This window comes from Aedes aegypti, chromosome 2, assembly GCF_002204515.2.
Source record: "Aedes aegypti strain LVP_AGWG chromosome 2, AaegL5.0 Primary Assembly, whole genome shotgun sequence".
Classification (NCBI taxonomy): Eukaryota; Metazoa; Arthropoda; class Insecta; order Diptera; family Culicidae; genus Aedes; species Aedes aegypti.
This window is the reverse complement of record NC_035108.1, coordinates 228,098,873-228,116,138: the sequence shown is the minus strand read 5'-3', so window position 1 is coordinate 228,116,138 and position 17,266 is coordinate 228,098,873. Positions and strand designations below refer to the sequence as shown.

Here is a 17,266-nt window from a genome sequence, read left to right as displayed (position 1 = left end):
CCGTCAGCAGGGATCCAAGGTAGACGAACTCGTCGACCACTTCGAACGTATCCCCGTCTATCGTAACACTGCACAGTTCGAACGAAACGTGTAAATTTCTGAGACATATAATGCACATAATTGGAGCGTGGAGTATCATGGATATTTACATGATATGTCATGTAAACTTCAATTATATGTCATGTAATCCAGCAGGATCCTGAGTGGTTACATGACATATAACACATTTTTACATGATATCAGACTTAAATTTACATGACGTCATGTTTACATGACATAAATGAAGTTTACATGACGTGTAATCATCATTATTTTTAACAGTGTGCTACCTAGGCGAGCCCTGTCGCGCTCGGCCCCACCAGCTAACATGTACTTTGTCTTGGCCGCATTTGCCACCAGTCCAACTTTTGCTGTCTCGCGTTTCAGGCGGGTGTGGGTGTGTCTGCCACTTTTTCAAATGTTCGGCCGGCGGGATCTAAACGAACTGGAATGTTCGCCTGAAACCTTCACACAATTTTGCACACCTTCCATCGTCGTTCTTATCAGTCTCGTAAGCTGCCCGGGAAAGCTGTTCTCGTCCATGATTTTCCACAGCTCTACGCGGTCCATACTATCGTATGCCGCCTTGAAATTGATGACAAGGTGATGCGTTAGGATCTGGTATTCACGACATTTTTGGAGGATTTGTCGTACAGTAAAGATTTGGTCCGTTGTCGATCGGCCGTCAACGAAGCCGGCTTGATAACTTCCCACGAACTCGCTTACTATACGTGACAGACGACGGAAGATGATCTGGGATAATACTTTGTAGGTCGCATTAAGAATGGTGATCGCTCGAAAGTTCCCACAATCTAACTTATCGCCTTTCTTGTAGTTGGGGCATATTACCCTTTCCTTCCACTTCTCCCATAGTTGTTCTGTTTCCCAGATTGTTTCTATCAGCCGGTGGAGACAAATGGCCAGCCTCTCCGGGTCCATCTTTATGAGTTCAGCTCCGATACCATCCTTACCAGCAGCTTTATTGATCTTGAGCTGGTGAATGGTATTCTTAACCTCCCTCAAAGTGGGGGCTGGTGGGTTTCCTTCCTCCGCAGTACCGACGAAGGCATTTCCTTCGTTGTCCTGACCTTCATTGCCTGTGCTCTCAGCGCCATTCAGATATTCGTCGAAGTGCTGCTTTCATCTTTCGATCAGAATCTGCCAGAATCCAGAATCTGCCTACATTCCTCGTCGAACCAATCGTTCCGTCGGGTACGTGGGACGGAGTCGACGGAACGATTGGTTCGACGAGGAATGTAGGCAGATTCTGGATTCTGGCAGATTCAGCATTGTTGATGGCTGCCTTCACTGTTCTCCAGCAGTCCTCAAGAGGGGCTTCATCCAGCTCATCCTCTTCTGGTAATGCAGCCTCGAGGTACTGCGCGTATGCCGCTGCGACATCCTTGCGACGACAGCTTGAGCCGCTCTATGTCGTACCGGGGCGGCCGTCGGTACCGTACGTTGTTAACGACGGAGAGTTTAGGGCGCAGTTTAACCATCACCAGATAGTGGTCAGAGTCGATGTTAGCGCCACGATAGGTCCTGACGTCGATAATGTCGGAGAAGTGCCGTCCATCAATCAGAACGTGGTCGCTTTGTGATTCTGTTTGCTGTGGTGATCTCCAGGTGCATCGGTATGGAAGGCTATGCTGGAAGTAGGTGCTACGAATGGCCATGTTCTTAGAGGCGGCGAAATCAATTAGTCGTAAGCCGTTTTCGTTCGTCAGCCGGTGGGCGCTGAACTTTCCAATAGTCGGTTTAAACTCCTCCTCCTGGCCAACCTGCGCGTTTAGATCTCCTATGATGATTTTGACGTCATGGCTTGTGCAGCTGTCGTACTCGCGTTCGAGCCAGTGCTTCCGGAGTGAGGCCTGTGCACGTTTATTATGCTAAAGTTGAAGAACCTGGCTTTTGAGCCTCAACTTGTACATTCTCTCATTGATCGGTCACCACCCGATCACGTGCCTCTGCATATCACCCATCACTATGAAAACTGTACCAATGAAAACTGTACCAATGGTACGCCATGCCCAGCCATTTACCAACCCTTATATTTGCCGGTTTGTCTTAAATTCCGAACATTCAACTTTTTATAGCGATTTTTCAAGAAAACCCATAAGTTTTCCTCACAGTATGATCGATTCTTCCATGACTCGAGTCCTCTACATTTAAAAGTTGTGAACGTATTGTAAGTTCAGTCAATCGTTAGAAAATGCAGTTTACCCAGACAACCAAAATGTACGTATAACGAAATCACCTGGAGGCTTTATATGTGCAAAATTTCACGACATAAGATGTCGCGAAAAGGCCTTCTACGTACAAAAGTGGAGGCGATATACGTGCATATATTATGTGATGAATAATAACATACAATGCGAGTGTATAAATATTCTACTGAACTAACCTATGATCTTATGCGACTTAACTTATGATAACAAATGTTGATTTGACAGCTGCTACGGATTGATCCGACTTACTTACGAGACGAAACAAAATGTACAAATGAACTCAGAAAAGAAGTGTTTTATGCGATGAAACTCATCAATCTGACGAGTTTATCCACGTTTTTTTGCGGGTTTGATGTAATTAGTATGAATAAACGAGTTGTAACGTGAACTTTCATGCGATTTCTAGTTGTCTGGGTTGTCGAAAATGAATTTTTCTCGGCATCCATGCGAGACCTTTGTTCAACGATGACGATCGCCAACGATTCAAAACGAATCGATATCGATCGCTATCGACAATCACTGACTGGTTGATCGGGTAAGAGCGCATCCGGATGCGAATCGAATGCACCACTACCGAAGTTATGTAACCCCTATAGGTATCTCGCTTAGATTCTGAGATAAAACCAACTTCGTCGAGAACCCGGTTCAAACTTTTTATTATGTATCCGGTAGAAATCAAGACCAACATTTATTTATAATTATTGTTTTCTCGGACCCCGTGCGACGCAGCTAATATGTGAATAGTGCGCTGTGTTCATAAAAATCGTAACAATGCAGCGCCACACTAAAAAACTGATTTCAAAATCGCGCGAGTTGAGGCGCGTCGCGAGTCTCACTGGCGCGATCCGGTTTGGTGGCGGTGCGACAATACCGCGCCACCAGTATCAAACCTAACTTTTGAAATCACCACTGTTAGGAATATGAGTCATGTTCGGAATTTGAGACAAAACGGTATTTTCCGTCTCTCCTGATCCCATGAAACCAAATTATGATAGGGTAGAAGTACCAATTATGGCTATAGTACCAATTATGGCAATAGTGGGAACCAAAAGAGATGTTTTCTTAATGTTTTACTAGAATATACCGGCTTATATTCACAGGAATGATAAACCTATTTGTTTTTGATGATAACTAAGCCTTGATAAGAACATTCGTGCAATAAGCTTCGAAGAATGAACATTTGGAAATTTTGCCTCACACATATGTCACCTTCTTAGCACCTTCTCACACGTTCGAAAATGTTCTCAAGCGGCAGCTGCTGATTTCATGGTAGGATTGTTTCAGCGATACTCGATTTTTGAGTTTTCGCTCTTTTTTCCCCAAAATTGGGCACTGGAGAGGTAATGTGAGTTAATTAATGCTGTTTTGTATAATATTTTCAATTTTCACTACAATTTGACTCCTTTAACAAAAAAAAAAAAAAAAAACAGTTGCTCCCTTCAACTCATTACAATAACTTGATTTATTGGCTACATTACACAAAATTTCTGGAAAATTTGATGAGCAATCACTCCATTACTTGTTAGCGTTGCATTATCATTCACTCTGGACTGCATTTAAGTCGATTTCGATAGTTCATAATTGGTATACTTTTATGTCGAATGCTAGGAACACTATTGCCATAATTGGTACAAAGACAACGCTTTTTAAAATCAACTTTTAGTAGCTTTAAGTCATTTTTTTCAAACTGTTTAATTCAATTCAGCTGTTTCGCAAGTCTTCAAACTAGTAATTAACATCCACAAGTCATGTTTACGTTTTAGAAACGCGGGTAAAATCTGATTTCTATCCATACGGTTGACCTATTGCATCCATAATTGGTAACATACCCTATAATAAATACCGCATAGTATTCTTTACGTGGCGATTAGAATACCAGATGGGGTTTGACTCATCTAAATCCTTCAAATTTTTATCATTACATAGCTTTGAAGGTGAATTAATTCTGCTTTCAATTGCATATTGTTCCTAATATGTTTTATAAAGTTAAAAGTTTATTTGATATGCCTTGACATGTAATTTTTTTGAGTTTTTCCTCATCAAATAAATTTTTCTCGAATGGCTGCTTCGTACCATCGTGAACGTGAATTGGACTAGATATGTTTATCATTAAAAGAAGGACACGCATATTACAGCAGAATGGTACATTTTCCACCCTTTACTCTCTCGTGTGCTTTCTGATCTGCTTTGAGTTCATTCTAGCATCAGAGTTTTCCTTGCTTTCCTGAGAGCACCAAACACCGTATGGTGACGTGAGTAGTTATGACGAAACACGAAGATTTTCATTAACTTCGACTTTGTTGAAGCGCATTCAGTCTTGTAAAAACAGTCGAGGGAGCACGTGTTGCACATGTATACAGTCCTATTTTCATCGAACTTTAAAATTTGCACAGAGTTATACTTCCCATGTGTGTGTGTTTTCAAAGGTAACATGAATTGCAATTACACGTTTTAAGAATAAACAATTGTCGCTAATTTTCAATTAAAATGTAATTGTCGTATCACATTTGCATTTCATTAGTTACAGTGTTACATTACAGTCAAAACAATCATATATTTGGTACAAGATCTGTGGAATCTAAATGTGAAAATCAGCATCGCTAAATTTTCTCTAACCACTACATATGAGTGAATGGGAAGACTGAGCTAAAAATATCGTATCCAGTGAATGTTTTACTTTCTCTTTGAAGTGAAACATCCGTGAAAATGATACACGCTCTACTTTTATATGTAATATAAGTATACGAAAGCATGTGAATGTGTAAATGCAAGCAAAAGTAATAGTTTGTGAAAAGTAAAATGTCCACTCACAGCTGTTAAAACAAGAAGGGAGACTGTTTGCGGGTTTGCTAAAAAAAAAATAGTCGAGGGTGACTCTCACAAAATGCAATAATCCTTTTCTTCCACAGAACTCAACTATGTACGACAAATCCGATATTGAAATGATAGCACATTGAATCCTAGAGAAGAGTACCAGTACGCATTGAAAGTGTGAAATGCGAGTTTGCTTCAAACCATTGCGGCGTATACTTGTTGTTTGAACTACAAGGGCCGGAACACCAGGCAGGTTTGACGTAACCCTGAACCTTAATGACGGCTTGAAGGAGTGGTCAAACTTTAGTTACGGTACAACATGGTATGAAATCAGCAACAATGGTTTTGTGTTTATATTGTGATAAATAAAACGTAAAAATGCAAGACACAAAACCTGAGTAACAGATGAAAAACAGCTGGTGGGTTCGAATAATCCATAATACGCTTCTCACAAGTAGTGTCGAAAACTATAGACAAATAAAAGAGAGGTTTAACTTTTCCTTTTTTTTTAAATTCAGAATTGGCGTTTTTCAAACAACTTTCATTATGATGAAAATGTAGGAAATTACATCATTTAGACGACAGTAAGTCATAATTGGATTGTTAGTGAAGAAAAATTCAGTTTTTCGTAGCTATTTCAATCTAGCTCATATTGTATGTATTACATGATTTTATTGCACTTCAATATCTTTATGATATTACGAATGATTAAAACAGATTTCAATACTTTTCAATTTACATAATGACAGCTCGTCCCGAATTAACCCTCAAAGCCCCGGGACAGACCTTTCATTTTCAATCGACTGGTGCTCAAAAATAAATAAGTTTAACGAAATGTGGTTTTCACTACGATCGATGGGATGAGTTAGACTTCCTGCGAGTGGGGTTTTCAAACCAGAAGTTCAGGTCTAGACATGTTTTTCAACCGGAAATAAGTGTTCCCTAGTCACATATTTTACAAATTTAACAACGAAACAAATGTCAAACGTTAGGTTTTAGCTATTTTTAGACATTATGTATCGGACCAAGGCAAGAATGCATCATTTGGTTAATTTTCTTGCATGGGACGAAAACCGGAACCGGGTTCCGGAAGTTACGGGTTGGTGCCGCGGTCAAGAAACATCCCACAGCGACAATGCGGCTACTTGAACGTCATGAAATCATCTCAGAAAACCAATGTACGACATCAACTCTCATTATTGTCAATTTTACCATGTGGCCAAGGCTGGGTTGTAGGGTCACTACACTACTACGGTGAACCACGGGACAAACATGAATGAAGTCAAAACTAAGCATGCGACTGCTCGAACGCCATGAAATAGTCTAAGCGTTGCTGTAAGAATATGATGACACTTCGGCCAGATTGCCAAACATTCATGAAAGAACCTCAGCATTGCTGTAAGATCATGCTTTTTGCCTGTATGGACACTTTGGCCAGATGACCAGACAATGGCCGGTTTCTGAAGTCTCTTCCGGTGATTCAGGGAACAAACAGGAATAAAAAGTAAAACTAGAAATGCGACTATTCAAACTTCATAAAACAACCTCAGCGTTGCTGTATGGACCTTTCTTTTACATGTACTGATACTTCGGCCATATAACCAGACAATATCCAGATTTTGAGTTCACTTCCGGTGAATCAAGAGAACATGTTTATTGTATGTATCAAAACTTCAGCCAAATGTCCGGATTTTAAGATCCGTTCTGCTGAATCAGGAAACAATTATGAAAAAAGAAATCAGGTCTCTTTTATCAAAAAATGTGTACAAAAGTCTTATAGCTTGTGTATTTGACTGTATTTGACAATTGCAAACAGCAAAGCAGAGCTTGGGCGATTTGATGAAGTTGGAATAGCCGCGCTCCTCTTTTTATACTTTATTCATGTGTGTCTTCTGGTTCACCGAAAGTGGCCTCAAAATCCGGTCATTGTCTGTTCGTCTGGCCGAAGTGTCTCTACAGGCAAGGATCATGTTTTTACAGCAATGCTGAGGTTATTTCATAAAGTTTGAGCAGTCGCAAGCTTAGTTTAGAGCTTCATCCATGTTTGTTTCCTGATTCACCAGAAGTGGCCTCAGAATTCGGTCTTTTCCTGATCAACTTGACGAAAAGTCAATGAAGATATAAAGCATGTTCCAGCATCTAGTCTGAGTTTACTTCATGAAGATTGGAGTCGCACGTCTGGTCTTACAGTTCCGTTACAGTTACAGTCTTACATGCCTAGTTTTGCCAATTATGTTTGTTTCTGATTCACCGGAAGTGACCTCAAAATCCGGACATTGTCTGATCATCTGGCCGAAGTGTCCATACAGGCAAGAATCATGTTCTTACAGCTACGCTTGAGTTCTTTCATGAAGTCTGAACGGTCACATGTCTAGTTTTACCTGTTATTTATGTTTGTCTACAGATTCACCGGAAGTGACCTCAGCATCCGGACAACGTTTGACAATCTGGTCGAAGTGTCCATATAGGAAAGAAGCATGTTATTACAGCAACGCTGAGACTATTTCATGAAGTTTGAGCAGTCGCATGCCTAGTTTTGAGCTTCATCCATATTTGTCTCCTGGTTCACCGGAAGTGACCCTACATTCCAGCCTTGGTCATATGGTACAATTGACAATATTGAGAGTTGATGTCTTGCATTGGCTTACTGAGATGATTTCATGACATTCAAGTAGCCGCATATGTTGCTTCAGGTCAAATTTACATGTGTTCCTTTGCCTCGGCTCCTACTCATAAAGTACTTCCGGAACCAGGTTCCGGTTTTCGTCCCATGCAAGAAAATAAACCAAATAGTGTATTCTTGCCTTGGTCCGTTACATAATGTCAAAAACGAGCTAAAACTTATCGTTAAAGATTGGTTTCGTTGTCAAAGTTATAAAATATGTGGCTAGGGAACACTTATTTCCGGTTGAAAAACATGTCCAGACTTGAACTTCCGGTTTGAAAACACCACTGGCAGGAAGTCTAACTCATCCCATCGATCGTAGTGAAAACCGCATTTCGTTAAACTTATTTGCTCCTGAGCACCAGTCAATTGAAAATGAAAGGTCTGTCCCGGGGCTTTGAGGGTTAAAAACGGCCGAGGGGTGATTCAAAAGAGATTTCCATACGTTTTAAAAATAGTTCCAGGTCACAGAAAATAATAAAACATTGGATTCTAGTTCAATTTTTAACGTAGATTAAGAACATGTAAGAAACTGGATACCACTAAACAAGTGGATTAGCAAGGTGGCTACTACCTGGAAAAAAATTGAAATTATCAAAAAATTGAAATTATCAAAAAATTTCGGCCATCATCAGGGAAATCATTTTGAATTAGTAATAGGTACGTACATGGTAGAATATGTCCTTTTTGTGACGAAATATGTTTTCTATTAAAACACATTTTCGGTTGCGCTCAAATCAAAACGCTATACTTACTTACAGTCCTCAATTTGTTTAGTGATTTTTATTTATTCAGCATAGTAACATGTTTAGACAAGGAAGCATAACTTAAGATTTCCAAGTTGCAAAAACAAGATTCAAATATGACGTCCATCGTTCCACGGGATTTTAACGCTTTTTTCAATACCTTTTACATGCACTGTCACACTTTCGAAGACCCCCTCCCCCCAAATGATGGACGTCAATTTTGAATGGCCCCTAAAGGCAAGTACACTGAAATAATTAGAACATTTGAATTTATCAGAAAATGCATATACAGTCATCTCTCCCTTACTCGATATTGAAGGGACCATCGAGTTAGGGAGGTATCGAGTTATAGAACACAAAAGCAGAGCAACTGCGTCCCAAGGGACCATCGAGTTAGCCATGAAAATCAACTTTTACTATGGTTCTCTAACTCGATATCGAGATAAGGAATATCGAGTAAGGGATAGTTAACTGTAAAATCTAATCCCTGTGTAACACGTTTATTCCAATAGCATTCTTATGCTTATTGCCAAGAAAACCATTCCGATTTAGCAAGCTTCAAATAAAAAGTAGACATCAGTTTTCATACAAAAGCCATTTGTTCCTAGCATACATCCGGTGGGTGCTTTGCATATAACTTTCACAGACTGCTCACCTATGTAAATTGTATATGCCAGTATGTCCTATCAATAGCATCATTGTTGAGATGACGACAGATTAGTAACTTTCTGATTAAGTACGGATCTGAAACGTAAATCACTCAAGTAAAATTTCTCCTTTTTACCAAAGTAATTTTGACAGCTGATTCAGTATGAGCGAAATGTCACTATTACTTGCGGAATAATTGAGCGGCACATTTTTCCGTTCGGAAAAGTGACAGCTCCCTTTGATTTGTACGGCAGGCGTTACCGACGTACAGCTAAAGTAATTTCGGTAGTGGAATCATTCCTTGACCGTTTCTTGTCCTATCCTTTTGCACAGTACTTATTATGCATCCGGTAGAAATCAAGACCAACATTTATTTATAATTATTGTTTTCTCGGACCCCGTGCGACGCAGCTAATAAGCTGTGTTCATAAAAATCGTAAGAATGCAGCGCCACACTAAAAAACTGATTTCAAAATCGCGCGAGTTGAGGCGCGTCGCGAGTCTCACTGGCGCGATCCGGTTTGGTGGCGGTGCGACAATATGATCAGCGTACCGGCCATTCATATCACCCATTGGGCCGTATGAATAAAATGTAGTAAAGTTGAGTTTACTACATTCTCGGTAGTAAACGCTATATGTGGAACAGGAGTGGAACATGTTTGTGTCATTTTCCTTTCTACACCTTTCGAACATACTGCAAACAACGCATTGCTATGAATAAAGGTAGCATTTACCTGGGAGGGAGAAACCGATACAAACTTTATGTACGTCATAGTGAGCCGAGATTGTGCTGTCACGAACTGTCACTGTGAGCCCAGATCTTAAAGAATGGACAAACATGAAAAAAGCGCGTAATTGATCAAAACATATTTTTGCATTTCAACAAAGTTGACACCAATCGATTGAAAATTAATTCCTGCACATCCAAAAGCAATGCCACGATAGCACCTTCTTATTTGATTGAATATAATGTATTGAAAAACGCATCTTTTTATTTTTTTTCCAATCAAAATTAAAATTAAATGCACATCAAACTATGGCCCTTTTTCCAAATTTGTCCAGAAAGATCGAAGGTACACAACAAAAGAAAACTAGCGATTTTTCCCAAGCCTGCCTTGATTGTCGTTGGTGAGCGGGAGTTATCTTGAAATTTGGAAAAGTGTTGTTCAATATTTCGTGTGTAGTATCGGTGCCTCCCTCCCAGGCATTTACTACAAAGCTACTGATAGTTAGCTTCAGAGGTTGCTACACATGCTTTGAGATTGCGGAATTGAATGAAATAATTTACTTTTGAGTAAAAATCATGGGAAAACAATATGAGTTTTGATATTTCGGAAGGTATTTTGATTTTTGCTTAGGAATTATGAGGTTACAAAACATTCACCCCGGCAATTCTGAGATTCCGGTAAGATTATCCGTGTGAATTCTGGCATTACGACAATTATGTTATTTTCTAGGAATTTTGGGATTTCGGTAGGAATTCAGATATTTATAATGTAATTCTGAATTTTACATGTAAATTCCGGAATTCCTGTAGGAACTTTGGGATTTCGATAGAGATGTCGGTTTTTTTATGATAATTCTGGAAGTTTAAATACCATTCTAGGAATATTGCGGAAACATTAGAAATCTGGTAAAAACTCTGGAAGTGCAGTGGGACTTCCGGTTATTAATCTCTTGGTATCTTTGAGACGGTATTTCTGTAAGAATCTCTGATATTGCGGTGGTATTACTGCGAATTATTGTGTGAATATTTGTAATTCTGAAAATCAATCTTTGTAATTATTGTAAAAACCTTTAAGATTTAGTTGATTTCCAGTTCCGTTGGAATTTCAAAGCAAAGCTTTGATAAGGACTGTTCATTTTATAAAGTGGACACTTTGTGCATGCTGTATCTTTTTAATTTATCAATTAAATTTCAATCGGTTTTCTGTACATCGTTCGACTAGTATTGTACAATGTTGTAATAATAAAATATTCTCCAAAATAATTTAATTGCACACGAATATAGAACAACGTTTAGAACGGTCGATTTTTTGAGGTTTTCAAAATCAATGATTGGTATAAATTGGCTGGAAAATTCTTCTATCTATATTTTTTATTTTCAAAAAAAGCTTGTTCTTCGAAAGCAACATCAATCAGAAGTTTGATGGAAAAAATCAAGTTGAGCAACAATTTTACAGATATAATATAATCATTATTCCTCAATATTTTTGGAGAAAAATATTTGAAATTTGAAGGGAACTAATATGAGTAGATTTTTTTAGTTTAAAGCACGTCCTGACGGAAGTGCTTATATAGTATTAATATTCGAAATAATTTACGTCTTCAAAGATTCACTTAATTAGTCCCCACGTCACATTTAAATCACATTAGAAAAACAATTGCTTTATTCTTAGAAGACCTTTCAAAGCACAATGACAATAATTAAAATTGGCAACACTGCTGTTATAAAATCGATTTTATTTTCCACATATTATTTTCATAATGTGTTATTCTGAGATAACCAATTGAAACATTCGGAGAAAAACGTTTACAATTTGCTGTAGATCGATAAATATGCGTACATGATTTTAAAAGTATGAGACTTTTTAGTAAAACGACCATAAAGTGAAGAACTTATACTGAAGGCTGTGGTTTAAACTCACGATTAAGCTCTCGTTTATACAAATATAGTTTCTTTGGTAATCTAAACTAGTTTTGAACACACTTTTTACTTTACTCTTTTGCTGGGAGTGAAAAGATGATGTATCAACAAATTTGGACATATATGGATAAATCACTAATGTTACCTAATGTCAGTGAATGGTGGAATATAATTCATTTTTTTGAAGCTACGCCTTTAGTAGAATAGTAAACGATACAAACATACAATTTGTTCATAAAAATTAGGATTTTTGTTTTGCTTAAAATAGTGTTAAACTTTGACAATCAGCTTTTCTTAAGAGTTTTTGGAAAAACTATTTAGCTCTTCAACCAAAAGCATTTTCTAGGATATTAAATTTTTATAGCATTGTAGAATAATAGTTGAACGATGCACAGAAAACCGATTACAATTCTATCAATAAATAAAAAAGATATAGCATAAACAAAGTGACCACTTTATAAAATGAACAGTCCTTATGAACCTTTTGAATGTCGGTAAATATGTTATAGATTTCAATGGGATTTTTTTGTGAAATCGATAAGAATTTTAATAATTTCAAAGGGAATCCTGGTGTTTTAGGGGAGATCCTCATTGAATTTTAACGACTACCAATGGCATCACTACAATTCCCATAAAAATCTCTACATTCTAAGTTCTAGAATTTCCAAGGATACTATCAGAAACCCTACCAAAATAACGAGAATATCACAGAAACACTTCCAGAAGAACTTCCGGAATTCAACATGATGTTAAGAAAACACGTGGGGATCATCAAAATTCTACCGCAATTTCACCAGAATCTCAGTACTGGTGCTAGAAAATATGTGGTTCTTAATTTGATAGCTGTAATCTCAAGATCTCTTCATAGATGTTAAGCTAATATTAAGAAAAATCTTCAATCACTGGCGTTGGCGAAGACCGAAAACCATTCAGAAAATTCTTTGATGTACCATCATCTTAAAATCATAGACATAAAGAGAATACCAGACTAATCGCAATATTACACTACAAATCTTGTCAAATTACAGCATCTTTATGATTTTGTGCAAATTGTCGCGTAATCGATTAGATTCCATGCATTTCCTTCATATGCATGATTGTATTAATTTTAAGCGTCACTCTGAATAGATTGCTATTTACGTGCAGAATCACTCTGCTCTCTGAATGGAAATTTCTTAACGTGCAGCTTCAGTCACTGCTCATGTTCGAAAGTAGTAAGTACTACATGTTCGAAAAGTTTTTTATTCATACCAAAAGTGTAGTAAACTTTGTGGATTTTGTTTTTGAGTAGATGCTACATGTAGTAAAGTTTAAAGTTTTTTATTCATATCACCCATTGGGTCGTATGAATAAAAATCGTTGAACTTTACTACATGTAGCATCTACTCAAAAACAAAATCCACAAAGTTTACTACACTTTTGGTATGAATAAAAAACTTTTCGAACATGTAGTACTTTTACTTTCGAACATGAGCTGTGACTGAAGCTGCACGTTAAGAAATTTCCATTCAGAGGGCAGAGTGATTCTGCACGTAAAGAACAATCTATTCAGAGTGACGCTTAAAATTAATACAATCATGCATATGAAGAAAATGCATGGAATCTAATCGATTACGCGTCAATTTGCACAAATCATGAAGGTGCTGTTATTTGACAAGATTTGTAGTGTAATTTTGCGATTAGTCTGGTATTCTCTTTATGTCTATGATTTTATGATGATGGTACATCAAAGAATTTTCTGGGTGGTTTTCGGCATTCGCCAACGCCAGTGATTGATGATTTTTTAAATACTAGCTTAACATCTATGAAGAGATCTTGAGATTACAGCTATCAAATTTGGAACCACATATTTTCTAGCATCAGTAGAGATTCTGGTGAAATTGCGGTAGAATTTTGATGCTCCCCGTGTGTTTTCTTAACAGCATCTTGAATTCCGAAAGTTCTAAGTATTTCTGTGATATTCTCGTTATTTTGATGGGGTTTCTGATAGTATCCTTGGAATGTCTAGAACTTAGAATGTCGAGATTTTTATGGGAATTGTAGTGATTCTTTTGGTAGTCTTTAGAATTCAATGAGGATTTCCCCTAAAACACCAGGGTTCCCTTTGAAATTATTAAAATTCTTATCGATTTCACAAAAAAAACCCATTGGAATCTATAAAATATTTACCGACATTCAAAACGTTTATATTAAAGCTTTGCTTTGAAATTCCAACGGAACTGGAGATCAACTGAATCTTAAAAGTGTTTACAATAATTACAAAGATTGATTTTCAGAATATTTGTATTCACATAATAATTCGCAGGAATCCCACCGCAATCTCATAGATTTTTACAGAAATACCGTCTCAAAGACACCCACAGAATTCCAAGAGATTAATATTCGAAATCCCATTCTCACCCCAATTCTAGAGTTTTTACCAGATTCCTAATATTTCCGCAATATTCCTAGAATGGTATTTAAACTTCCAGAATTATCATAAAAAATCCGGCATCCCTATCGGAATCTCAAAGTTCCTACAGGAATTCCGGAATTCAAAAGGAAATCTGAGATGTCAGAATTTACACGTAAAATTCAGAATTGCATTATAAATATCTGAATTCCCACCGACATCCTAAAATTCCTAGAAAAAACATAATTATCGTAATGCCAGAATTCACACGGTTATTACAAATTGCTACTGCCGGTAATCTTACCGGAATCTCAACATTGGCGGGGCGAATGTTTCCGTAACCTCAGAATTCCTAAGCAAAACTCAAATACCATCCGAAATATCAAAACTTATATCGTTTTCCCATGATTTTTACTCAAAAGTAAATTATTCCATTCAATTCCGCAATCTCAAAGCATGTGTAGCAACCTCTGAAGCTAACTACCAGTAGCTTTGTAGTAAATGCTACCTTTATTCATAGCAATGCGTTGTTTGTAGTATGTTCGAAAGGTGTAGAAAGGAAAATGACACAAACATGTTCCACTCGTGTTCCACATATAGCGTTTACTACCGAGAATGTAGTAAACTCAACTTTACTACATTTTATTCATACGGCCCATTGGGTGATATGAATAAAAAACGTTGAACTTTACTACATGTAGCATCTACTCAAAAACAAAATCCACAAAGTTTACTACACTTTTGGTATGAATAAAAATCTTTTGAGCAACATTGCGTAGGAACGTCTGTGTGATGAACGCAATAGAGGCTTATAAAAGCAAATGCTGGGAAGGAGCTTAGGGCAGATTAAGAGTGCCAGTACTACCCCTATCGCTACCGAAAAAAAAAAAAATAAAATAAAAATCTTTTCGAACATGTAGTACTTACTACTTTCGAACATGAGCAGTGACTGAAGCTGCACGTTAAGAAATTTCCATTCAGAGTGCAGAGTGACTCTGCACGTAAAGAACAATCTATTCAGAGTGACGCTTAAAATTAATACAATCATGCATATGACGGAAATGCATGGAATCTAATCGATTACATGACAATTTGCACAAAATCATGAAGGTGCTGTAGTTTGACAAGATTTGTAGTGTAATTTTGCGATTAGTCTGGTATTCTATTTACGTCTATGATTTTATGATGATGGTACATCAAAGAATTTTCTGAGTGGTTTTCGGTCTTCGCCAACGCCAGTGATTGATGATTTTTTTTTTTAAAGGGTTTATTCATAAATTTCATAACGCCAAAAATGGCCATTTTCGACACCCACCCACCCCCTCGTAACGCTTTTTGTATGAATATTTTACAAATTTTGTATGAGCCGTAACACCACGAGGACACCCACCCACCCCCTTTAGCGTTATGAAATTTGTGAATGGGCCCTTAGCTTAACATCTATGAAGAGATCTTGAGACTACAGCTATCAAATTAGGAATCACATATTTTCTAGCACCAGTACTGAGATTCTGGTGAAATTGCGGTAGAATTTTGATGCTCCTCGTGTGTTTTCTTAACAGCATGTTGAATTCCGGAAGTTCTAAGTTCTTCTGTGATATTCTCGTTGTTTTGGTGAGGCTTCTGATAGTATCCTTGGAATTTCTAGAACTTAGAATGTTGAGATTTTTATGGGAATTGTAGTGATTCCATTGGTAGTCGTTAGAATTCAATGAGGATCTCTCCTAAAACTCCAGGGTTCCCTTTTAAATCATTAAAATTCTTATCGATAACACAAAAAATTCCATTGAAATCTATAAAATATTTATCGACATTCAAAAGGTTTATATTAAAGCTTTGCTTTGAAATTCCAACGGAACTGGAGATCAACGGAATCTTAAAGGTTTTTACAATAATTACAAAGATTGATTTTCAGAATTACAAATATTTACACAATAATTCGCAGGAATCCCACCGCAATCTCATAGATTCTTACAGAAATACCGTCTCAAAGATAACCACAGAGTTCTAAGAGAATAATATCCGGAATCCCAATCCCATCCCATTTCTAGAGTTTTTACCAGATTTCTAATATTTCCGCAATATTCCTAGAATGGTATTTAAACTTCCAGAATTATCATAACAAACCCGACATCCCTATCGGAATCCTAAAGTTCCTACAGGAATTGCGGAATTCCAAAGGAAATCTGTGAATCTGAGATGGCAGAATTTACACGTAAAATTCAGAGTTACATTATAAATATCTGAATTCCTACCGACATCCTAAAATTCCTAGAAAATAACATAATTATCGTAATGCCAAAAATCACACGGATATTACAAATTGCTACTGCCGGTAATCTTACCGGAATCTCAGAATTGGCGGGGCGAATGTTTTCGTAACCTCAGAATTCTTAAGCAAAACTCAAAATACCTTCCGAAATATCAAAACTTATATCGTTTTCCCATGATTTTTACTCAAAAGTAAATTATTCCATTCAATTCCGCAATCTCAAAGCATGAGTAGCAACCTCTGAAACTAACTACCAGTAGCTTTGTAGTAAATGCTACCTTTATTCATAGCAATGCGTTGTTTGTAGTATGTTCGAAAGGTGTAGAAAGGAAAATGACACAAACATGTTCCACTCGTGTTCCACATATAGCGTTTACTACCGAGAATGTAGTAAACTCAACTTTACTACATTTTATTCATACGGCCCAATGGGCTTGCTTCAGAGGTTGCTACACATGCTTTGAGATTGCGGAATTGAATGGAATAATTTACTTTTGAGTAAAAATCATGGGAAAACGATATGAGTTTTGATATTTCGGAAGGTATTTTGAGTTTTGCTTAGGAATTCTGAGGTTACGAAAACATTCGCCCCGCCAATGCTGAGATTCCGGTAAGATTACCGGCAGTAGCAATCGTAATATCCGTGTGAATTCTGGCATTACGATAATTATGTTATTTTCTAGGAATTTTAGGATGTCGGTAGGAATTCAGATATTTATAATGTAATTTGGAATTTTACTTGTAAACTCTGACATCTCAGATTTCCTTTTGAATTCCGGAATTCCTGTAGGAACTTTGGGATTCCGATAGGGATG

The 17,266-nt window shown here is 37.3% G+C and overlaps 1 protein-coding gene across 5 annotated transcripts in view; it reads left to right on the top strand.

Annotated features, from left to right (window-relative positions):
- The first annotated feature begins 4,543 nt into the window (after nucleotides 1–4,543).
- The window catches only part of LOC5564188 (GTP-binding protein RAD), a 147,955-nt gene continuing 135,232 nt past the window's right edge, over nucleotides 4,544–17,266 (top strand). For 2 of the 5 annotated variants that reach the window (XM_021844279.1, XM_021844275.1), the window contains exons 1-2: nucleotides 4,737–5,111; nucleotides 5,177–5,403. The gene's annotated coding sequence lies outside the window, so the exon portion shown is untranslated. Of the gene's footprint in view, nucleotides 4,694–4,736; nucleotides 5,112–5,176; nucleotides 5,404–17,266 lie in introns of those variants that run through there. The other 3 variants (XM_021844276.1, XM_021844278.1, XM_021844277.1) reach the window with 3 other exon arrangements.